The sequence below is a fragment of the Pristis pectinata genome, chromosome 20, assembly GCF_009764475.1.
Source record: "Pristis pectinata isolate sPriPec2 chromosome 20, sPriPec2.1.pri, whole genome shotgun sequence".
Classification (NCBI taxonomy): Eukaryota; Metazoa; Chordata; class Chondrichthyes; order Rhinopristiformes; family Pristidae; genus Pristis; species Pristis pectinata.
The window spans coordinates 5,506,743-5,532,490 of NC_067424.1; the positions used below are offsets into that span (position 1 = coordinate 5,506,743).

Consider the following 25,748-nt stretch of genomic DNA (forward strand, 5'->3'; position numbering starts at 1 on the left):
GCAGCAATGGCGCCACCCAGCGACTTCCTGTGGGCGCTCTATTGTTCTGGGCCCGGCGGATGGCGGCGGCGGGGGAGCGGGAGCGGGAGCGGGGCCGCCCGGCGGCAGGGCGGCAGCCCGGGCGGGCGGTGAGTGGGGGCGGGGGGGGCCGGGCCACGGCGCCGCTCCGTGTTCACGTAGATAACGGGGAGGAGAGCGCGGGACCGGCGGCTCCGGAGGAAACCCCCCCCCCCCCGTCTCCCCCCCTCCCCTCCCCCCTCCCCTCCCCCCTCCCACAACCCCTCCCCCTCTCCCCACCCCCCCTCCTCCCTCCCCCTCTCCCCACCCCCCCTCCTCCCTCCCCCTCTCCCCACCCCCCCTCCTCCCTCCCCCTCTCCCCCCTCAACTCCTCCCGCAACCCCTCCCCTCTCCCCACCCCCCTCCCCCTCCCCCCTCTCCCCCCCTCCCCCCAACTCCTCCCACAACCCCTCCCCCTCTCCCCACCCCCCCTCCCTCCCCCCTCTCCCCCCCTCCCTCCCCCCTCCCTCCCCCCTCTCCCTCCCCCCTCTCCCCCCCTCTCCCCCCCTCCCCCCAACTCCTCCCACAACCCCTCCCCCTCTCCCCACCCCCCCTCCCTCCCCCCCTCTCCCTCCCCCCTCTCCCTCCCCCCTCTCCCTCCCCCCTCTCCCCCCCTCCCTCCCCCCTCTCCCCCCCTCCCTCCCCCCTCTCCCCCTCTCCCTCCCCTCCCTCCCCCCCCTCCCTCCCCCCCTCTCCCTCCCTCCCCCCCTCCCTCCCCCCTCTCCCTCCCCCCTCTCCCCCCCTCCCCCCAACTCCTCCCACAACCCCTCTCCTCTCCTCCCTCCCTCCTCCCCCCTCCTCTCCTCCCTCCCTCCCTCCTCTCCTCCCTCCCTCCCTCCTCCTCCTTCCCCTCAACCCCTCTCCCCAACCCCTCCCCTCCTCTCTACACCTCCCCTCCCCTCCGCTCTCCCCTCCACCCCTGTATCTCCCATCCCTCCCCTCTCCCTCCCCCTCCCCCTCCCTCGCCATCCCTCCTCCCCCTCCCCATCGCCATCTCCCTCCCCCTCCCTCCTCCCCGTCTCCCTCCCCCTCCCCTCCCCCATCGCCGTCTCCCTCCCCTCCCCTCCCCTCCCCCACCCCATCTCCCTCCCCCTCCTTATCGCTGTCACCCCAAACATCAGAGCAGCAGTCTCCACAACCAACCCCCTTTATACCTCTCCCCTCATGCTCCCCATCCCTCTCCCCCCATACTTCCCACCCCTCTCCCCCCACCCCCCATACTTCCCACCCCTCTCCCCCCATACTTCCCACCCCTCACCCCCCATACTTCCCACCCCCTCACCCCCACCCCCCATACTTCCCACCCCCCACCCCCCATACTTCCCACCCCTCTCCCCCCACCCCTCTCCCCCCACCCCTCTCCCCCCACCCCCATACTTCCCGCCCCTCACCCCCCACCCCCCCCATACTTCCCACCCCTCACCCCCACCCCCATACTTCCCACCCCTCTCCCCCCCACCCCTCTCCCCCCACCCCCATACTTCCCGCCCCTCACCCCCCACCCCCCCATACTTCCCGCCCCTCACCCCCCACCCCCATACTTCCCACCCCTCTCCCCCCACCCCCCATACTTCCCACCCCTCACCCCCCACCCCCCATACTTCCCACCCCTCACCCCCATACTTCCCACCCCTCTCCCCCACCCCCATACTTCCCACCCCCCACCCCCCACCCCCCACACTTCCCACCCCCATACTTCCCACCCCTCTCCCCCCATACTTCCCACCCCTCACCCTTCTACTCGTCCTCCGCACCCCAGACCCTCAGCCCCCAACTCCATCACTCTCCAAAACTTAGATCAGAAGCCCCTCAGACACCTTTCACCTTCCAACCTTCAGCCCCTCCAACACCCAGACTGCCATCCTGAAAAGCCCCTCATCCTCATTCCCCTCACTCTGTGACTACCCCCTCCTCAATCACCCCCTCCCCAATCACCCCCTCCCATTCATTCTGTTCACGACCACAGAAGCCCTACGCACGCACCTAACCACCCAGCCCTTGCAGAGTCACGCTCCACGTACACCCATGGCGATAATCTCTACAGGTACAACTCCACACAGCATTTCTCTGCCACCCCTCTGCAGGACCTCCCCACAGACCCTCATTCCCTCACCCCAACCAACACAACCCCACACACCCTGCCGTACATCTCCCCACAATGCTCCGGATAGATATCCAAATACAACCACTGCAATTACAACAAATTTCCCCACAAACACGCAGCCTTGCTTATAAACACTATAGTCACAATGACCCGACCACCACTGCACCTCAACTGCATCACATAACCCCAGTACAACCCAACTGAACCTCCACCAAAACACAGCCCCGTCGCCATCTCCTCTCACTCACCCTGCCCATCTCATCTCCCACCCTCCTGATGCAGGCATTCCTGCAGTGCCCGCCCGCCCGCCCCCCACGCCCCCTCTCCTCCTCCCCCACCACCCCTACCACCCCTCAGCATCCCCATCTCCTCCCTCCCCCACCACCCCTCAGCATCCCCCTCCACCCCTCAGCATCCCCCTCCCCCCAACCCTTCTCTCCCCCCTCCCCCCAACCCTTCTCTCCCCCCTCCCCCCAACCCTTCTCTCCCCCCTCCCCCCAACCCTTCTCTCCCCCCTCCCCCCAAACCCTTCTCTCCCCCCTCCCCCCAACCCTTCTCCCCCCAACCCTCCCCTCCCTCCTCCCCCCTCCCCCCTCCCCCTCTCCCCTCCCCCACCCCCTCCCCTCCCCCACCCCCCCTCCCCCCCAACCCTCCTCTCCCCCTCCCCCACCCTCAACCTCCCCTCCCCCCAACCCTCACCTCCCCCCAACCCTCACCTCCCCCCAACCCTCCCCCCCAACCCTCCCCTCCCCCTCCACCCAACCCTCCCCTCCCCCCCTCTCCCCTCCACCCAACCCTCCCCTCCCCCCCCTCTCCCCCTCCCCTCCCCCCCTCCCCCCAACCCTCCCCTCCCCCCCTCCCCCCAACCCTCCCCTCCCCCCCCTCTCCCCCTCCCCTCCCCCCCCTCCCCTCCCCCCCTCCCCCCCCCTCCCCCTCCCCCCTCCCCTCCTCCCCTCTCCCCCTCCCCCTCCCCCCTCCCCCTCTCCCCTCCCCCTCCCCCCCTCCCCTCTCCTCCCCCCCTTCCCCCCTCCCCCCCTCCCCCCTCCCCCCTCCCCCCCTCCCCCTCCCCTCTCCCCCCCTCCCCCCCTCCCCTCTCCCCCCCTCCCCCCCTCCCCCCCCTTCCCCCCCCTCCCCCCCCCCTCCCCCCCCCTCCCCCCCCCTCCCCCCCTTCCCCCCCCCTCCCCCCCTTCCCCCCTTCCCCCCCCTTCCCCCCTTCCCCCCTTCCCCCCTTCCCCCCTCCCCTCTCCCCCCCTCCCCCCCTTCCCCCCCTCCCCCCCCTTCCCCCCCCCCCTTCCCCCCCCTTCCCCCCCCCTCCCCCCCTTCCCCCCTTCCCCCCTTCCCCCCTCCCCTCTCCCCCCCTTCCCCCCTCCCCTCTCCCCCCCTTCTCTCTCCCCCCTCCTCTCTCCCCCTCCCTCTGCCCCGGGGTGTGACATGTCGATGATTATGATGCCGCCGTACGTCAGTGATCCTGTCCACATCAATAAGTCCACACACACACGTTACTGTGTCTTTAACTTTGTCTGGTAGAAATCCTGCCGTGTGCCGCGTCGAGCCCTCTCCCCCTGTGTAAGGAACGTAAGCAAAAGCTCCTTTCTTCCCTCCTCCCTCCTCGCTCCTCCCTCCCGAGTGTTGTTGCTCCGATCCCATCGGTGGATTGGATTAAGTGTTCTCTCTCTGTCGTGTTGCACTCATTATGGCTCCTCCGCCGCGTTGCATGGTCTTTTTTGTGTTGCTGCTTTCAAACGATGAATTTGTTTAAATCGAAATGCACACGTAAATCGTGGCTTGTGTCAACTCCAACGCGGCTAAACCAGAATGGGGAGGTCAGAAGCGAATGCTTTTTTTGGTAAACTTTGCTTGTGTGTGTGTGTGTGTGTGTGTGCAGCGGTAGTGGAGTATGGGGTCATTGGTAGCTTCATCGGTATAAAAGGGTGCTCCATGTGTACAACGTGTAAACTGTCCCACGCTACCTTCAGTGCATTGTTTCTGGGCGGTGGAAGTTGTGATTTATGACACGAGTGTGCCATCCTTTGAATTTTCTGCCGTAATCGTTGACAGATGTAGATTTCTGCATTATGCTTTTTGTGGACTTGTTTGGTGGGATCGCATTTGGTGAAAGCAGGTGGTTCTAATTTGCCACATTTGAGGGTGAAATGTGGCATAGAAGGATTTTTTTTGCATTGAATGGTATTATTTTGCAATTTGCCAACATATCCTCGTGGCGGTCTGTGGTTATATCCAAGGTGCGAGTTCAGAAAGTAATCCTGGTTTGCAGGTGTAAAAGAGGAACCATGCATGCTGATCACGGTGCTATGGAATTTTTTTGAATGAGCTGAGTCTTTATGCAAATTATCCCCATGATGTGGGTGTGTTTGAATACTTCCTTAACAATTCCAATCCTGTGGGACTGACCTGTGAGGAGGCGCACAAGGAAGTTGTGGGCATGCTCTGTTGGCACCGGAAGCGTGGCGACACTTGCGGGCTGCCCCCCAGAACACTCTACGCAAAAGGTGCATTTCACTGTGTGTTTCGATGTACATGTGACTAATAAAGAAATCTTATCGTCTGCCTGCACAGCACTTTCTCTGTAACTGTAACACTTTATTCTGCATTCTGTTATTGTTTTCCCCTTGTACTACCTCAAAGTGCTGCCATCTGTGGAGGGAAATGGGTCAAGACCCTTCATCTGGGCAGCCAACTGTCCAGTTCCCTCCACAGATGCTGCCTGACCCTAGACTGAAAGATAAATGGGAGTTAACCAGGTGAGGGGAAAGGGTGGGGCATGAGCTGGCAGGTGATAGGTCAATCCAGGTGAGGAGAGGTGATAGGCAGATGGGGGAGAGTCCTGAAACATCGACTGTCCATTTCTCCCCATGGATGTTGCCTGACCTGCTGAGTTCCTCCACCATTTTGTTTGTTGTTCCAGATTCCAGCATCTGCAGTCTCTTGTAGGAGTAGGACATTCAACAAGATCATGTTTGACCTACCTCCAATATCATCTTCCTGTCCCCTCCCCATGTTTCTTGATTCCTTTAATGCCTCGAATTTAATTGATTTGTTTTGAATGTGCCAATAATGATGGAGCCTCCACAAACCTTCAGGTAGTGAATACTGAGGGTTCACCACCCTTGGAAGAAATGTATCCTCATTTTAGTCCTAAATGGAGACTGTAACCCCATATTCCTTGCTGGGGAAAACATCCTTTTCATATCTATTCTGACAAACCCTCACAAATTTGTATGTTTCAACAAAGTCAACTTTCATTTTCATAAACTCCATCTCTCGTGTGTCAGACCTGCCATAGCGTCTCTGTCTTTTGTTTTAAGGTAAGGAGATCAAAATTGTATGCAGATGTGATCTCACTTGGGCTGTATATAATTGTAGTAAGACATTTTTACTCTCGTTCTTAAATCTTGCAGTAAAGGTCAACATACCATATGCCTTTCTAATTGCCTCATGTCACCAGCACGTTAGCTTACATTGACTTGTGTACAAGGCACAGTTCTAAACAGAATGCATGGTAGTTTGCATATTCATTGAAAGTGGCAGAGCAGTTAAAAATGCATGGGAGACCCAGGGCTTTATAAGTAGAGGAAAGTAGTTATGATGAATCTTTATAAAACAATGATTTGGCCACAACTAGAATATTGTGTCCAGTTCTCGGCACCACATTTTGGGAGAGATGTAAAAGCTTTGGAGAGGGTGCAGAAGGAAATTGCTGAAATGATTTTTAGGAATGTAGATCGGCTAGAAATTCTGGGTTGTTTCCTTGGAATAGCTGAGACTGTGAGAAGATCTGATCAAGGTATTTAAAATATTGAAAGAAATTGTTCCATGTGGCAGAAGGGTCAGGAACTTCGGGACATTGAATGCGATTGGCGAAAGAACCAAAAGTGAGACAGTGGACGGTTAGGGTCCAGAGGCAGATTTAATTGTAACATTCAAAGGAGAGTCAGGTAAATATCTGAAAGGAAAGAATTTATAGGGGAGTGGGGCCACTTAGATTGTACTTGGATAGAGCTAGTATGAATCAATGAACAAATGTCCTCCTTCACTGCTATAACCATATTTTGGTCCTTGGAGCCCATTCTAAAAGGCCTCCCTCTATTACTTCTCCCTAAACGAGATCATCCGACACTTTAAAATAAACCCAGAAAATGCAGCAAACACTCTGTGGGTCAAGCAGTATCTGTGGAAAGAGAAATAGTTAACATTTCACATCAAAAACACTTCATCAGACCTCTGCTGCCCATATTTGTATTCCACTGCCTGCACTGGTTCCCATTAATCAAAGCCTCGATGTTAAAAATCCTTTTGTCAGTACTCTAGGTCTTACCCTTGTTTATATATTATTTCCACCTACGCTATGACTTTACAACTTCACTCTCCTCCGGCTTTCACCTTAATCAATCCTGAACTTACTGGTTCACTATCAGAATCTGTGCCTTCAGCTGACAAGCCCTGGACTGCCCTCCCTAACCCCCTCAGCCTCTCTTCTGTAAGCATGCTCCTTAAGACTTACCTGAGCCTTGGACGGTACAAGTCCTCCTCGGGATACGCCAAGGTTAGAAACATAGGAAAACTACAGCACAATTCAGGCCCCTCAGCCCACAAAGCTGTGCCGATCATGTCCCTACCCTAGAAATTATTAGGCTTACCCATAGCCCTCTATTTTACTCGGCTCCATGTAGCTATCCAACAGTCTCTTGAAAGACCCTATCGTATTCGCCTCCACCACAGTTTCCAGCAGCCCTTTTCACACGCTCACCACTCTCTGAGTAAAAAAAACTTACCCCTGACATCTCTTCTATATCTACTCCCCAGCACCTTAAACCTATGTCCTCTTGTGGCCACCAATTCAGCCCTGGGGAAAAGCCTCTGACTGTCTACCCTATCAATACCTCTCATCATCTTATACACCTCTATCAGGTCCCCCCTCATCCTCCGTCGCTCCAAGGAGAAAAAGCTGAGTTCCCTCAACCTGCTTTCATAAGGCATGCTCTGCATTCCAGGAAGCATCCTTGTAAATCTCCTCTGCACCCTCTCTATTCCAGTTCTATCCTTCTCTATTCTGTTCCGGTTAACTGTTCGTAACCTGAATAGTTCTCAAGTCGGAAATCCGGCTGCAAACTTATTTCCCACTCGGCAGAAGATGTCTGCAGTCATGCAACAGCCGGCAAATTCATCCCACCGGGTCTCCCAAACACTTGATTGTATGTATGGGGAGGACCTGTACCCTAGTTTCTCCTTTCATGAATTGGTGTCTCGATAACCTTCTTCTGAAGCACCATGGGGTGCTTTTCTTGTTTAGGAGAGTTTAGTAGCCAGAACAGTCGTAGCTCATTAATTGATTAACTAGGTTAGGCAGGGATAAGGCTCCTGATCATTCCATTCTCTTTTGGCATTACTTACATGCAGGTGTTAGCTGGGATTGGATTCAACTGGACTCTGATCGCCTTCCTTTTCACTACACCTCCTTCAGTCCACTTTTTCGCTGACCTACATTAGCTTCATCTCAAGGTTTAGGTCAAGAATGGGCACTTGGGTGATGGTTCAGAAGCTCTACGTTACACCAGAGAAACAAAATTCCTTTTAGAAGAGACCCGTGAAGGGAAAATGGGGCTTAAAAAGTGGGTAAAGTACATCAAATGACTGGTCTGTTGAGCAATTTCTAGTTGACATGGCAAGTACGCGAAAGCTTGGCTGAATTTGATAGCACTTGCCTCTGAGTCAGATATTTGTGACTCTCTCACACTCTGAGCTGAGTACATACTATAAACTGATGTGATTAGATACTGACTCCCACTTACATCTTATTTACCCATATTGGCTCCTGGGCCCTGGTGTCTCCATTTTATAATGTTTGTTCTTATGGTTAAATCGCTCTGTGATCTTGTCCATTCTCCCTTTAACTTTCTCCAATCCTACAACTCTTATGTTTTTCCCATCTCTATTCTTCTACCTTCTCCTGGCATTACTGACTATGCTTTAATTTATTTATTCACTTTTGGGATGTAGGTATCACGGGAGTGTGGGTAGATTTGCCCATCTCTTTGAGAAGGTAGGTGGTGGTGGGCCACTTTAATGAATCTTTGCAGTCGGCTTGGTGAAGACACTCCCTTAGTACTATTGGGTAATGACTACAGAATTTAGAAGGAATGGCAATATATTTCCAAGTCAGTATTGATTGTGACTTGAAGGGAACCTACATGTAGTGCTGTTCCCATGCATTTGTCAATGACCTTCCTACTTTTAATAGCAGACAAGATATCTTTATTAGTCACAGGTACATCGAAACACACAGTGAAATGCATCTTTTGCGTAGAGTGTTCTGGGGGCAGCCCGCAAGTGTCACTACGCTTCCGGCGCCAACATAGCATGCCCACAACTTCCTAACCCTTACGTCTTTGGAATGTGGGAGGAAACCGGAGCACCCAGAGGAAACCCACGCAGACATGGGGAGAACGTACAAACTCCTTACAGACAGCGGCGGGAATTGAACCCGGGTCACTGGCGCTGTACTAGCGTCATGCTAACCGCCACACTACCATGCCTTTAAACAACAGAAGGAATGCACCACTTCACAACCTACCCATATCTTTGTCAATCAAATGCTGCTCCATCTGTGAAAAAGTGTGCAGGTCCTACATTGGTCTGAATTGGTTACCTCAGAACCAGAGTAGAAGCAAGTCATCCTCCATCCTTAGACATGTACGATACTGGAGCAACATGCACCAAATACTGGAGGAACTCAGCAGGTCAGGCAGCATCTATGGAGGGAAATGAATAGTTTTTTTAATTTCAAAAATATGCTTGTTCATAAATAAAAAATATGCAAAAATAGTGCAAAAACAAAACTTTAAAATTCATGGTTGTTACATTCAGTAGTGTAAACTTTAAAGAAAAATAATAACACACAAACAAAGCACCATTGCCACTTAGTTGACTCCCTTTCATTGTTCGAGGGGCTTCCCCACCCGACTCTGCCCCTCCACGTGCGGCAGCGGAAGGAGCCCGGACGGTGGTCCTTCCCCACAGAGCCTGTGCATTGGCTGCACCCAGCTTCAGTGCATCCCTCAGCACGGACTCCTGCAGCCTGGAATGCGCCAGTCGGCAGCATTCCCCTACGGACATCTCGCAGTGCTGGGAGACCAACAAGGTTCGGGCAGATCAAAGGTCGTCTTTCACCGAGTTGATGGAAATGAACTGTTGATGGTTTGGGCCTGAGACCCTTCATCAGGACTGGAAAGGAAGAGGGCAGAAGTCAGAATAAAAGGGGTAGGGGAGGGGGAGGAGCATGAGCTGGTGGGGGATAGGTGAATCCGGGGGGGGGGGTGGGGGAGGAGAAGTGGGAATGATGTGAGAAGCTGGGAGGTGATGGGTGGAAGAGGCAAAGGGCTGAACAAGATGGAATCTGATGGGAGAGGACAGTAGACCATGGGATAAAGGGAAGGAGGTGTGGGTGGGGGAAAGGGAAGGGGCCAGAGGGATAAGGGAAAACTAAGGGTTGGGGGGCGGGGGGACAGGGAAGTATGACACTGCCTTGTTTTGCCTCATGATGCCCAAGTAAAGTATTGAGTTGACAGGTAGCTTTGAAAGGTGACCATTGTTTCAAACTCTCCTTTTAACTCTACATCATCTTTTGCCTGAAGGCATCTTTGTTAAGTGCGGTAGTTTTTATTCCAATGTATTGTATAAATGCAAATCTTTCTCATCGTTAAACTCCTAAACTTACTATCCAGCTGAGCTTGTGGAAAGAATACGGTCTAAATCACATCAGTTTGTGTCTGTCATGTCAGCACAGTTGGGTGGTATTCAGGGTTCCTGTGAAATATTCCATCTGATGTCTATTCTCCTGCTTTCTGCCCTCGTTCTTTCCAGTTCTGATGAAGGGTCTCGGCCCAAAACGTCGACTGTTCATTTCCCTCCATAGATGATATCTTTATTAGTCACATGTACATCGAAACACACAGTGAAATGCATCTTTTTTGCATAGTGATTTGGGGGGCAGCCAACATAGCATGCCCACAACTTCCTAACCTGTACGTCTTTGGAATGTGGGAGGAAACCGGAGCACCCGGAGGAAACCCACGCAGACACGGGGAGAATGTACAAACTCCTTACGGACAGCGGCCGGATTTGAACCTGGGTCGCTGGCACTGTAAAGTGTTATGCTAACCACTACACTACCATGCCTGCTGAGTTTCTCAGGCATTTTTTGTGTGTTGCTCCAGATTTCCAGCATCTGCAGTCTCTCTTGTGTCTCTTTATTCTCCTGCTCCCTTCTCTCGCATTTCACCTGCAGCCCCATGCTGGTGGACACATAACTCCAGCAATGCTGGTAATCTGCCAGTACTTCACATAGGTCTTCACAAAAAACCTAGACACCACCAAACAGAAGACATAATTGCTCACTGCGTTTATCTGCCCCTACTTATCCAACACAAATGCACATTTTTGGTATGGCTCACCAGATAACACTGGAGGATTTCCTCTCTCTGATCAAGGTGTCAGGCCCATAGGTAGCACCCAGTTTAGACCAGTTTACTCAACAGTGGCGGGGGGTTAAATCTGAGGCCCTTAGTATAATTTTGTACCTCGTAGTCCATGGATTGTCAGTAGTGATGTATCTCAAGTTTCCAGTTTGAATGATGGTGCCTCTTGTTTTCTGATCTTGAAATTGCAACAAGATGTTGGTTCTCGAATATATCTCTGTAACATGTTAAGTGTGCTGGTCGGTCTTTCTGTAACATGTTGCTTTTGTTTTGATGTTAGAACTTTGCAGCCTCTGGCAAGTTCTACTGTAGCAGTGGGTGAATAGCTTGAGTTTTTTGATGGCTTAGAATTGCTAATAAATTATACCACTGTTCAGTGAAACTCTTCGTGCAATATTAAAATGACGGGTCACTGGACGGTATCAGATACCACACAGCAGAATAAAGACCAGAGATGATTGAAAGGAAATTTTGAGGATATCAGAGGATGTAGATGCGTGGGGAAATCTAAGGAAAGCTATAGTCAGAGAGTTGAGCTTTGCACCGGACCACAAGATCCGAGAATATAACAGGTTAGAACACTAGAAGGTATTGAACCTGTTGGGAATGGCAGAGATTGGTGTACAGGAATAGTAAGAGGTGCAGAATTTTGTTGTAAATAAAAGCAGAAAATGCTGAAGATGCTCAGCAAATCTGGCATAATTAATTTGAAATAAATGTTTTTATTCTTTCTGTAGGTGTGCCTGAGCATATACAGCAGTTTCCTTCTGATTTTTGAGCCTCCACACTGTTTTGCTTTGAATTGATAAAGGGCAGAGTTGAGAAGTCTGGCAAACAGAATTCTGGAAAAATGTAGTTTTGAGGTGATCACAGTTTTGGGTGCAGTGCAGTTGAGGCTGCCTATTTTCTAGGAGGTAACAATCTTGGTGCTGAAACTGATGGAGGGATTGAAGTACCATTCAGTGTCAGGCAAACTTTGTCTAAATGAGGGTCTGGGATAGAAATGGAATCAGGGTCTTGGCTCTGAATTTTCTTGTCAAATTGAAAAGCTTTGATCTTGCTGATGTTGATAAAAGCTGTGTTTGATCAAATCCTTGATGCCATATAGTCAACTGGACAGCAAGATTGTATGTGTGTATTGGAAGGCAAAACAAAGCAAGTGGAGTTGGATGCCATTTGTGTGCTTAAAGCTTGCCTAATGTTTGAAGGTGTTTTTGAAAAGGGGCGTCAAGTAGGTTGGAGACGTGGACCATACCTAACTTTGGATATCAAAGGATGCTACTGGAATGAATTAACTGGCTGCATACATTGAGGTGGGTAGGATTGAGTTAGGAAGAATATTGGCAGAACACATGGGAGTGGAAGAAGGAATGACCAGTTGTGTAGAAGCATAGAACACAGCACAGGAACAGGCCCTTTGACCCATGATTTTTTTAAAAATTTTATTTACAGCGTGGTAACAGGCCCTTACAGCCCAACAGGTCCGCGCCGCCCATTTTAAACCCAAATTAACCTACCCGTATGTCTTTGCAATGTGGGAGGAAACCGGAGCACCCGGAGGAAACCCACGCAGACACGGGAGAACGTACAAACTCCTTGCAGACAGCGGCGGGAATAGAACCCTGATCGCTGGCACTGTAACAGCGTCGCACTAACTGCTACGCTACCGTACTGTGCTGAACTAATTAAGCTAATGATACCTAATCTCTTCTGCCTGCACATGGTCCATATCTCTCCATTCTCTGCATATTCATGTGCCTATCTAAGAGCCTCTTAAACGCCTCTATCGTATCTGCCTCCACCACCACCCTTGTCAGCGCATTTCAGGCACCCACCACACTGTGTTAAAAAGAACTTTCCCCACACGTCTCCTTTGAACTTTCCCTCTCTCACCTTAAATGCATAGCCTCTAGTATTAAGACATTTCAACCCTGGGAAAAAGATACCAGCTGTGTACTCTGTCTACGCCTCCCATAATTTTATAAACTTCTATCAGGTCTCCCCTCAGCCTCCACCGCTCCAGGGTAAACAATCCAACTTTGTCCAACAATTCTCCGTGACAGTGGGTGTAGGATGCCATTTATGGCCTTGAAAAGTTGCTCTGTCCCTTTCCCTCTACTGATGTTGCTTGACCTGCTGAGTTCCTCCAGCAGTTAAATTTTGGCTCCAGATTCCAACGTCTGCAGTCTCTTGTGTCACCATTGATATCTGGTTGTTGAAAACCTGGAGTAATGAGAGAGAAAGATATGGAATGAAATATGATGCATTTGAAGAACCATTTCAAGGGAAAATGAAAACACCTGCCTTTACGTGGGGGCCTTCATTATCTTGATGTCCAGAAATGCTTCTTTGATGGGAAAATGTGAGAGTCATTTTTCTCACAAAGTGTTGGAGGAACTCAGCGGGTCAGGCAGCCTGACCCTCTTGAGTTCCTCCAGCCCTTGATGTGTTGCTCCAGGTTCCAGCATCTGCAGTCTCTTGTGTCTCCTCAGTCATTTTCTCACTGCAGCTTCAGCATTAAGATAATTATTTAATCTGTTGTTGACATATGAATTTGAGAGGAAATGTTAACAATAACTAATAGGAGACCTGCATCCATTTAATCAGGTAGTACATCAGTTTAATCTGTTCTGTGCTGAATTGTCAGTTTAGTTTATGTTCCTAGGATGAGGTTTGAGCTCATGATCTTCTGCCTTGGTGACGAGAGGCTAAAAATTGGCTCTGATCTTGCAGGAGAATGGAACTTTCCAAGTCAATAGCACCTGTTTGGTAAACTTGGTTAAACCACTGGATCAAAATCAGATTTGTTACCACTGACTTGTACGACATGAAATGTGTTGTTTTGCGGCAGCAGTACAGTGCAAAGACATGAAATAACTATAAATTACAAAACTAAATAGTGCCAAAAAGAAAGGAATAATGAGGTAGTGTTCACGGGTTCGTGGACCATTCAGAAATCTGATGGTGGAGAGGATGAAGCTGTTTCTGAATCATTGAGTGAGATGAACTGTTGATGCTTTATTCTACCTTATGAATCATTTATTGGTTGAATCAGTAGAATTGTGGTATGGTGTACAGGCACAGTATTCCAATTTGGGTGGCATAATTGGCCCCAGCTTCCCTGGGCAGTAAAGGAGGTAGGAAAAGTAACCCAATATTTCCTTCCCTCTAGTGTCTCGCATTGGACAAGAGATTAATTTGGTTGTGATGTCATCAGAGTTGACTAGCTTGCAGACGATTGCATAGGATGATTGGTGGCTTGGGTACAATACCGATGAGTTGTGTGTGCTTGTGAAACTCCACCTCAGTCACTTTAGGAAATGAGCAAGAAAATGGAAAGGAGATCTTTGTTATGATTTTTTTTCAGGTAATTCAAGCAATCAGCAGCAACTTAATTAACTTACTGCAGCATGGATAGAGTGGTTATTTTCTTGCATGGTATACTCTGCAAAATAATGAAAAGTGCTTTTCACTAGAAGAATTGTCACTGGCTACAAGTAGAACATTTGATATGGCTTCTAGCAGATTTGAAGGGATGACAGGCTAACATTAAGTATTTTTCCTTTGTAAAAGAAAAGTAAACTGAGAAACAAATGCACGATGCTTGCCTTTCCAGCAGAGTCTGCCTCTGCTGTAGTATGGAGGTACAAACTAAAATGCAAAACTTCACTCGATTAGCTTTGACTGCTCATGCCCCTCCTCCCTCCCCTGCTGTTTCCTGCTTTAGTGAAGAAACAGGACAAAGTGGGTGGAAGGCGAAGGGAAGAAACTTGTGGAGGGGGAGTGCTTTCTTTTTAAGGAAAATTCTTGAGGAGAAACCTATTCAACATTCGTTTGTAGGAGTTCTCCTTTAAGACAAAGGACTCATCAGGGCAACCGCACATCCTGATGTATTCTTTGACAATAGAATTGAATAAATGGAAAGTTTTTTTGAGATACAAGCTGAAGGGTCCCATCTGAAATTAATATTTATTCTGCCTGTCTGCGTCTCTCCCCTCATATCCCCCTGCCTTTTATGCTTTTGATTTCCCCCTAGGCCTCATTCTTTTAAGCACTGCTGACGGTTGCTGAAGTTGACCACTCGCCTCTTCCAGGGATGAGTTCTTTTCAAAATAATAACAGCCTTAAATACCGGTGCGTTTCTTTCTACATGTGCCCCATTCAGCCTGGAGTCGGCAGCTGCTTTTTAAATTTCTTGAGGTCTGAAGAATAAACTGATCGACGCAGCATAAAGCAGAGGCAATAATGTTCACTGAAAATGGCAGCAGCATTTAAATCCGTGCATGGGTGGAAAGAAAATCAGGAAAACAGTGACTTGTATCAGGAAGACATGTATGCAGCTGCTTCACTACTCGGCGGAGAATCGAGCTTCAGAGGGATCAGTTTTTGTGTTGCTTTCGCTACGAGGTTGGCTTATCCAAGGATTTACACTGGAATCTTGAAAGACTACAACAGGACAACATCTCCGGAGTAAAACAAAAAAAACAGAAAAGGCTGGAATCACAGCAGGTTAGGCAGCATTCCTGATATAAATATGGGTTATTCTGCTGGTAATAGACATCAACTCAGTTGTAACTTCAGAGGGCATTTAAGGGTTTTTCTGAGGTGGTTTATTTGCTGTTTAAAATGTTGATGCCCGTGTCTCCTTTCATTAAAACAAAGAGCCAAAATATTCTTTTGAAGATAATGATCTTGGTTCTCTTCATGTGTCTCTGATGTATGCAGTTCCAATGTATCTGTGCCAGCGTTTTGTAAGACGAAGAGTGGTGAATACAGAGAAACTGCCCATCTGATCCCACACAAGAGGGTTCCATATTTGTCTTTTATTCTCCCTTTTGTTTTCTTGAGGCCAACAAGTCCTCCTGTCGTGAATTTGTTTTAAAGTTTGCATATCTAACCCCTCTTGTCCATCATCAAAAACAACGTGACAATGTACTAGTGTGCTTGTAAGAAACTGTTATTAAAAATAATTTTCTGGCTTGTGTTAATGAGGGAAACGTGGGATTGCTGTGTGTTTTTTGTGGCTAGGGTAGAAGTGCTGTGTATTCTGACAATCTCCCTTGCTGCAAAATCTTGATGCGGAACTAAATATTCAATTTTCTGCCACATTTTTTCGAAGACCAATCTTGGGCAAACTTGAATTGTCCAGGCATTGCTGCTTTAACTTTTGTAATTTTTCCTTGGTTATCTACTGTTTTGGCAAAAGTTTGACAACCATTAGTGTGTTCTGGTAGCATTCTTTACATCAAAGAACTGATATGGCTTAGTTATCGACGAAAAATAAATATTCTTAGTGGTGAATAAGATGATTGTCCCACCTATGTGGAGTTGCCATTTTGAAACACAACAAGCAGTGGAGTGAGTGACGTGATCAGCTCAGTATCATCCAGAGATAGAAAGGAGCCAGCAGACACTTGCAGGATTAGGAGTGTGCTAAACCTACCATTAGAAATAGTTTCAGATGGTGGGTGCCTCCTGAGGGATTGTTGTAGTTAGACATTGAAAAAAAACGAGCTGCTTTAAATTGACTAGCGTGCAAAATCCAATGCACTAATTATTATTTTTGAACTGTTTGGGTAGCTGACAGATGACACATTAAGAAAATCCTGCAGCCATAACCATATGTGCTATTGAAATAAGATGGCACGTCAGCTTATTCTCACCTTTCATGAATGGACTATTAACACATTCTGAGGCCTTTGTTGTGTGACTATCCATCGTTAAATGGCTGATTAATGGGGCAGTCCACCGGACAAAAGGTGCAAGGTCACTTCAGATCACTGGGGGGTGAGCTGCAGCTGGGGAGAAGAGAGAAAAATCAACCTCACTTGTTTATAAAGCAGAACAGCTTTTTCTTATCAGGAGATTTAGTGCTTGAGGAGTGAGTAAAGGGAAATCCTGCACATGAATTGAACTCTCTGTCCTATAGGTCTTCTTCCCAGGGTAGTCTGTGACGTGAAACACACTAGTTAAACCTAAGCTGTTTTTTTTAAAATGGTGTGGCTTATCTTGCATTTGATTTGCTTCACATTTTTCCACCTATATGCAATTTGAAAAGAAGATTTAAATGAGATCCACGTTTTTTTCTGTGTTTCATTGAAGCACACAATAGACTCATTATCTTTGCTGTCTGACCCAGAGACAAGATTTTGTGAGCTGTGAACCCGTGAATTGCAGAGAACGTTTACAGCAACAGTTAAAGTGACATTTGAAACACTTGGCAGCTATTTAATTCTGTGCAGTGCTCTAAGGCTGACCAACAAAACAAGGTTAAACTTGTTGCATTGCATTGCACAAGACCAAGAGCATTGACAAGTTATCCAAAACTGTTTCAACCCTCACTGGGAGTATTCAAAACTGATGCTGGCAATGCTTATTGACTGTGCTTTCCATGTTCCTTCTGTTAAAACTACCTTGCTGTATTAAGGGAGTAGGAGTCTGAAGGGGGGTGTAAATGAGCTGGGTTTTCCTCATTGAGGATGCAACATGAGAACTGTCCTTAGTATGTGCAGTTGAAATTCCTGCTGCTTTATACTTGCTGCATTATTCAAAGTCTATGGACCAATTGCTGGTAAAGGGGATTAATATAGCTGGGTTCTTGATGGTCAACATGGATAGGATGGGCTGAAGGGCCTCTTTCTGTGCTGTGCGACTTGAAAAATGTCCTCTTCTGCCCTCTTCCTTTCTAGTCCTGATGAAAGGACCCAAAACATCAACTGTTTATTTCCCTCCGTAGATGCTGCCTGACTTGCTGAGTTCCTCCAGCATTTTGTGTGTGTTGCTCCAGATTCCAGTATCTGCAGAATCTTTTGTGTCTCTGTGAAGCCATTTCTTTTGTATTGGTATTGGTTTATTATTGTCACTTATACTGAGGTACAGTGAAGACTTGTCTTGCATACCAATCGTACAGATCAATTCATTACACAGTGCATTGAGATAATACAGAGTGCATTGAGGTAGTACAGGGTAAAAACAATAACAGTACAGAGTAAAGTGTCACAGCTACAGGGAAGTGCATTGCACATAGACAGTAAGGTGCAAGGTCAAACAAGGTAGATCATGAGGTCAAGAGTCCATCCCATCTTATAAGGGAACCGTTCAATAGTCTTATCGCCGTGGGGTAGAAGTATGTGCCCTTGGGCTCCTGTATCTTCTGCCTGATGGGAGAGGGGAGAAGAGTGAATGACCTGGGTGTGTGGCGTCTTTGATCTTTTGTACCCTTTTCCAAACAAAATTCTCTGTAACTTTATTCTGCATTCTGTTATTGTTTTTACCCTGTACTACCTCAATGTACTGTTGTAACGAATTGATCTATATGAACATATGCATGCAAGACAGGTTTTTCACCGTATCTTGGTACATGTGACAGTAATAAACCAATTTACCAATTGATCAACATATTAAAAATAAGTATTAATAAATGGTGTGGGACAAGACTGGGAAATCTTTGTGCCCAACCTGAAAGGATTGAAGGAGCACTTTTACCACAAGGTGCTGCCAGGGCTGGAGTGGATCCTGGACAAAGATGGTCATGTGTTTTAATTGAGAACTATGTAAATATTCCATTGATAGTTATGTAAATAATATTTTAAAGAAAGACTACAGAGTGTCAGGAGGGTGGCTCCTTGCTGCCTTTTCAAATGTTAAATGCTGGGCTTGCCAAGTGACACCCACGTCCCATGAATGAACAAAATAATTGTTGGGAACTAGTTTTTTACGAGGAGAATGAAGATAACTGGAAATGATTATACAGCACTTATCTACTTGAAGAGCACAGTTGATATCCCAATTCTCAAGGGCAAAGATCAAGTGACATTTATGACAGTCACATGTGCCCCTAAACTGCAAAAGCTAAAAAAAATTTATTTCTTTTAAATGAAGTTAAATTTGACAGAAAATTGCAGCAAGCCTATCACCAAGAACCTATGCTTTGATGTTTATAACCTTTATACTGCTAATTTGAATTTTTCTGTTGAAGTTCAGGTACACAAATGACTTTGTTTCTTTTAAGGCAGAGTTTGTTCTGTGCCTCGTGGAAACTTTTGGTGTGCACCGTATTATTGTTACTGGCCTGCAATCAATAGCATTGTGACCTTTGTATTGTAGCTTATCAAGAAGCAATTTGCAATTAAATGCTGAGAAATTCTGTAACAGTTAAACTGTCAAGTAGAATTCAAATATACAATTTTTGAACAAAGTGGATTTTCATTCCGTGACCACGTGTAAGTGATTTGTACACAACTGTTGACAAAGAAACTAGTGGAAGCTCTGCCAAAATTAATTTGTTTACCCTGTCTTCTTCCCACCCTTCCCTAAACCTGGATGGTTTTGGTAGGTGAAGCGACCTTTTCCCATTTGCCTCCAGGGGCCCTGTTCAGAAATGTTTGTAGGGATAATGTCTGATTACAGATTTCCCTCTTCCAACTCTATTAAGTAGCTGGGAGACACAAAAGGCTGCAGATGCTGGTAGATGCTACCTCAGCAGGTCAGGTAGCATCTATGGAGAGAAATGGACAGTCGACGTTTTGGGTCAAGACCCTTCATCTAGATGTCGATTGTCCAATTCCCTCCATAGTTGCTGCCTGACCGGCTGTGTTCCTCCAGCATCTTGTGTGTTGCTCTATTAAGTACCAGCCTTGTCACTTGTTTATGCTAGAAGTATTAATGCCTTAAGTTGATCAGCATCTGGGGGAGAGGAGAAGATAGTCAATCTCTTGATTTTCTTGTTATGAAGTGCATAAGGTTTGCAATTGTATCTTTCATCCATCGTGTCCACACCATCCAAGCTCCAAGGAATCTTCAACGGTTGGAGAAACTTCATACAGTAATTATTATAAAGCTACTTTGAAGATTACTGTGGATTTAGGACATATATCAAAGTCACATTTATTGTCACATGCACAAGTGCATGTGTGCACAGGTGCAATGAAAAACTTACTTGCAGCAGCATCACAGGCACAGAGCATCAGATAAGCAGCATTCACAAGAAAAATATGAATTAAACATTTTTTACAAGAAAGAACACAATTAGAACAAAAAACAAAATCCATTTTAGTGCAAAGTGATCCAAGTGGTCACAGTGTTGTTAAACTCTAATGATTAGGATTTTGCCAGTTGGTTCATAAACCAAATAGTTGAAGGGAATATATTTGCAAATATTCAAAAACTACATATTCTTGATTGAAATACTCAGTAGGTGAGGTGGCATCTGTGGAGAGAGAAACAGAATTTCAAGTCAATGACCTTTTACTGGAAACATTAACTTTGTCCCTTCCCCCATAGATGCTGCTCGCTCCCAACATTTGCAGCATTTTCTATTTCTATTGCAGATATCAAGCATCTGCAGTTTTGTTTTTCTTTTTGACAACATCTCCTTGATGTTTGACAGCAATAGAATATATATTGTATTATGGGTTCAGGCAAAGTGTAACAAAATTTGGCATTCAGCTAGCTAAAACTGAAGCGCGATGAATGTGGATATGTTTTTCCCTTTACTTGTTATCTTAAAGGCAACATATCGTTCTGGGGTATGCTTCATGTATACTGACAGTGCTCCGTCTTCTTATCAAATGTCTATTCCTAATGTGTGATCCAGTACTGGTGGACTGGAGTTAGTATATAGACAATACATGGGCACTGTTCAAGAGTGACAGTTCTGGGAAATGCCTCACTCCCATGAGGGCTGTTACTACAAAACTTCTGTATTAAATTCCTCCAATAGTTAATCTCATTTTTTTTAAAAAAAAGGTTGATCAGCACATTCCCAGGCTGAAAGTAGTATCATGAGCCACTACCTCAGAGCTATTTATCTGTCAAACCATTCAGTGATCATTACCATTACAATATTTGTTATCCACCCCATGGTTCCACAACCAAGCTGCCTGGATTAATGGATCCAGTAATTCACATCCTCTCACTGCCGTGATTTTTATCTTTCACCACTTTCAGTTTCTTAAGCAACACATGACAGAGTTTGAGGAACTCAGTGGGTCAGGCAGCATCTATGGAGGGAAATGAACAGTTGACGTTTCTGGTCGAGACCCTCCATCAGGACTGGAAAGAAAGCGGTGCTATAGCGAGTATATAAAGGTGGGGGGAAGGAGTGGAGCGAGAGCTGGTGAAGGGTCTCAACCCAAAACGTCAACTGTCCATTTCCCTCTACAGATGCTGCCTGACCCACTGAGTTCCTCCAGCACTTTGTGTGTGTTGCTCCAGATTCCAGCATCTGCAGTCTCTTGAGTCTCAGTTTCTTAATGTTGGCTGGATGTGATGGGATAATTAGCTTGTATGACCAGTCTATTTTAGTGTAGTGACTTTGGAGGCAATTGTGGGATCTTGTGCTCTCGTTCTTTCCAGTTCAAATACATTATTTTTTCACGGCTTCCCCACCCCTCACCCCTCCTGTGCATTTGTTGGCCATTTAATTGTTGGCCATCCACGTCTCATCACACCATCCTTAATTTGTGGGCACATCATTGGTGTTGGTTTATTATTGTCACTTGTACCGAGGTACAGTACAGTGATAAACTTGTCTTGCATACCGATCGTACAGGTCAATTCATTACACAGTGTAGTTACATTGGATTAGTACAGAGTGCATCGATGTAGTACAGGTAGAAACAATAACAGTACAGAGTAAAGTGTCACAGCTACAGAGAGAGTGCAGTGCAATAAGGTGCAAGGTCACAACAAGGTAGATCGTGAGGTCAGAGTCCATCTCATCCTATAAGGGAACTATTCAATAGTCTTATCACCGTGGGATAGAAGCTGTCCTTAAGTCTGGTGGTACGTGCCCTCAGGCTCCTGTATCTTCTACCCAATGGAAGAGGAGAGAAGAGAGAATGACCCGGGTGGGTGGGGTCTTTGATTATGCTGGCTGCTTCACCAAGGCAGCGAGAGGTAAATGGAGGGGGAGGCTGTTGTCCGCGATGCACTGGGCTGTGTCCACAACTCTCTGCAGTTGGTGGGTATCATGCATATTTGCTCACTCTTTCAGTTGCTTCCTCCCCCTCCAACCCACCCAGCAAGGATTGGAGTCATACAGCACAGAACCAGGCCCTTCGGCCCAACTCATCCATGCCGACCAAGGTGCCTTCCTCAGCTAGTCCCATTCACCTGCATTTGGCCCATATCCCTCTAAACCTTTGCTATCCATGGACCTGTCCAAGTGTATCTTAAACATTGTAATTGTACCTGCATTAGCCATTGCACGCCTGCAGACACACATCTCCCAATTGTCAACAGGATTTCTCATTACTAAAAAGCTGTAATTTTGAACCTTTGGAACAATAGTCTGAATTAATTGGATTAACCAGACTTTTATTAATCCTAATATTACATTTGGTGATTCAGATTAGTTTATTGTCATATACACCAGGGTGTAATGAAGTTCCTTGCTCGTGTGAAGCAGTGTACATGGTAGTAATAAATACAACAATAAATACGAGTGCAAAACAATAGGATGGTGCAAGTTATTGTAGTGCAAACTGAATTAGTGCAAAAACAATACTAAAGTGACAATAACAAAAGAGGTAGAATTAAGGGTTCGAGGATGTGGCAGCACCACCGGGAAGGGGATGTGAAGGAGGTGACTGGTTCAGAAGTGTGACAGCAGTGGGGAAGAAGCTGTTCTTGAGTGTGGTTGTCTGAGCTTTCGAGAAGATAGAAGAGAGACAAGGGAATGGCCAGGGTGGCAGGCATCCTTGACGATACTGTTAGCCTTCCTGAAGCCAAGCACGGTGAAGATGGAGCGGGTGGGGGGAAGTGATGAGTCTGTGACAGACTGGGCTGTATTTTGCTCTCAGTTTGGCGTAAAGAGCTGTGAATCATCTTGGGGTTGTGAAAGGTGTGTATGAGTGCAATTCTGTCTTTCTTTCTTTCTTTTTCAATCTTTTTATTAGTAGTTTCCAAATTAATACAGATTAATATATAACATTGATGTTTGTAGATGTAATACAAAGAGATCAGGAGAACAATCATAGCATAGATAATCATAAAGAACAATAAAATATATTTAAAAAACCTGTAGATCCCACGATCTCTTAGTAAATGAATATAATATAAAGGAAAGAAAAAGATTTATTATGTATGTAAAAGAAAAGAAAAAAAAACAAATCAATAAGAAAAATTATAAACAATATATTAAACCAAACTAAACAGAAAAATTTCAAAAAAAAACAAAAAAAGACTGGACTGAAATTTCTCAATAGAAACAGAGCAATATTATGTCATCAACTTTGTTCCTCTAAATTGGAAAGTTATTGAAAAGGGGATCTACATCATGTGAAAATATTGAATAAATAGACTCCAAATATCTTCAAATTTAAGCGAAGGATCAACAGTACCGCTCCTAATTTTTTCCAAGTTTAAACATGATGTAGTTTGAGAGAACCTTTGAAGAGTAGTGAGGGGTATTGGATCCTTCCATTTAAGCAAAATGGATCGTTTGGCCATTAATGTACCAAAGGCAATCATACAGTAAGTGGAAGCAGATAAATGGCCAGACTCTATCCTTGGTAATCCAAAAATTGCAGTGATAGGGTGAGGTTGTAAATCAATATTCAATACAGTTGAGATAATGTTAAAAGTGTCTTTCCAATATTTTTCCAAAAGAGGACAGGAATTCTGTCTTTCTTTTAAGTTTCCAAAACATTTCTAGCAAAGAGATTGTGCATTTGCCTGGACTTCAACTCTCTCAACTCTCTCTGTGGAATGTGTAACCCAATATCATGTTTTGAAAAGAAAACTCTGTGTGATGTTTGTTTTCCTTCTGCCACCATGTGAGAGCTGGCCTCTCTCATCACTATATTTTTAGTTGCGTGACCCTTTGGAAGTTCATGGCCTTCTTTTGACCCTACTTTGAGTGTACAGTAGATTGCTATGAAGGAACAGACTGCATAGTGTCTACCTGGTTTTGCAGTTTTATGTGTGTAATGGCGGATTGACAAAGCTAGCTTTGTTATAAATCCTTGTTAATTATAATTGTGAATTCAGCTTTTTTTGTTGTTCAGTGGTCTTTATAGTTGTTATATTGAGCTGTAATATACAATAGCAGTATAAATATTTTAGTGGATGAACTCAGCCCCAGCTATAAACAGAATTAGAATATATATTTATGTTTTTAACTAGCTAGCTATGCTCACATTCTTTCTGCTGTGATGTTCCAATATGAGGTCAGTCTAACCTGATAAAATTCTGCCTCTTAATTCTGATTAGTGTGGGGATTTAGTAGATAATCCATCTTCTATGCAAGCTCTATCGTTGATCAGTATTCAGATCTTTCTCCCAGCTGCATTGCATGTCTAATGTCATAAGTGGCTTTACACAGGAACTGTATTTTTTTTAGATTGACTGTTCTGCACCTGTAAGTGTTTGCTTTGAATGCTTTGATCAAAGTTCATCTACATTGGAGCAGTGTACGTATTGAAGATTTGGTCTATTTTGGAGGTGCATAATTTTAAAAAAGATTGCCATAATGCAGTTTTGCAGCTTTATCTTTTGACATTTCATTGTTTGTTTACAAGGAAATAATTTATTTTAATTGAACATATCCCATCTTTGGACAAAACACTGTGATCTAGACCCTGCCCCACCCTTGGGTTTGTCGAGTACATTAAGTAGCATACAGATAGCAAGTTCAAGAGAAGGGTGCGTGAGTAATACATTCAGTAGGAAGTCTGAGGATATTAACTTTGGCTCACAGTTTCAGTTCAGTTAGAATCGCCCATGACCTTAACTGAATGCTGTTCCCTTGCCCTGTGCCCTTGTTTCGCCTATGTGCTAACTTTCTTTGCCCATTTAAGCTAAAAATCAGTTGACGATTCTCATCTGCTTTGGATTAACTGTTGGGTGCTGAAATCTGTCTGAAATGGCACTTTAGATCATGCCTTTCTTTATCGTTGATGAAAATTGGGGCTGTTAAATTGAGGAATGTTTCTACGTGCACTTCTTTCTATATAGTGACTACAAGCAAGATTGGTGAGAATTTACGACTATCGATAAATGAGGATTTCTAGTATAAATACTACAAGCTAAAAGTTTACATTTCTGTTTGCACCTTTTCCCACAGAATCCCCTAGCATCCTTTTACGAAGTGTCTACATAACTATTTTACGAATAGTCTTGTTGAGCTCTCTCCCCAACCTTCCTGAAGGTGCTCACCTTTGATAGAATTGGTTCCCAGAGGTTGGCAGCCAGCCAGTCACTCAGATGGTCACATAGTTTACCTGTGAAGTTTATTGGTGACATTTCAGGTGGGGAGTTGTGTGGTAGTTGTTGCAACTACCCTCCCTACCACCCTTGAATTAGGAAGTAAAGTGTCTAAAACTAAGAGCCCTAAGTATTAGATAGTCCTAACGTGCCTAATATAGAACTTCCTTTACCCAGAGCACGGTAAGAACGTAGAACCTGCAACCACAAGCAACAGCTGAGGGACGCAGTATAGAGTGTGGTCTGTGGTGCTTTTACACCTGGCTGCAGGTCCCGCTACAGAAACCTGAGTGTAATATGTATGCTGACACTCCAAACCAGTGGTAAGGGATCCTGGCTGTTGGAGCTGTTCTGTCTTGGGTGAGACATTTGAACCAAAACCCTCTCTGCTCTCTTTGGTGAGTGTGAAAGACTCCCTTACTTTATGGCTTGAATGTCAGATGACTCTCCGCCTTTGGATGCATTTAAGTGCTGACAGAAATAACTGGCGGGAAATTAAAAACTTACACTGATGGGGAGGCTTGTATGGACCAATAACACTGGCATGAATCAGTTGGGTCGAATGGCCAGTTCTGTGCTGTCCGTTCTATGTAATTTCTATGCTGTGCACACAGTCCCACATTACTCTGTGAATTGAGATCAAGAGACCTGGAAGATGTTTTCCCCTCTGACTCTGGTACATATGAAAATTGTAGTGCACTGTTTTCTGTCTTGGTTCAGATCAATTAAATCTGCCTGGGGAAAACTGATTATTATTTCAGAAAGATGGAATGCTCGCACTACAAACCTGGATTGCTCTGGGCCACTGATTTCTCCTGCCCTCTGTGCACTCAGTGGAGTAGGAAGTGTAGACACAAGAGACTGCAGCTGCTAGAATCTGGAGC

The 25,748-nt window shown here is 46.2% G+C and overlaps 1 protein-coding gene across 1 annotated transcript in view; it reads left to right on the top strand.

Annotated features, from left to right (window-relative positions):
- The first annotated feature begins 14,417 nt into the window (after window positions 1-14,417).
- Window positions 14,418-25,748, top strand: part of usp49 (ubiquitin specific peptidase 49) — a 59,858-nt gene continuing 48,527 nt past the window's right edge. Inside the window, 1 exon segment of the mRNA XM_052035143.1 lies at window positions 14,418-15,165. The gene's annotated coding sequence lies outside the window, so the exon portion shown is untranslated.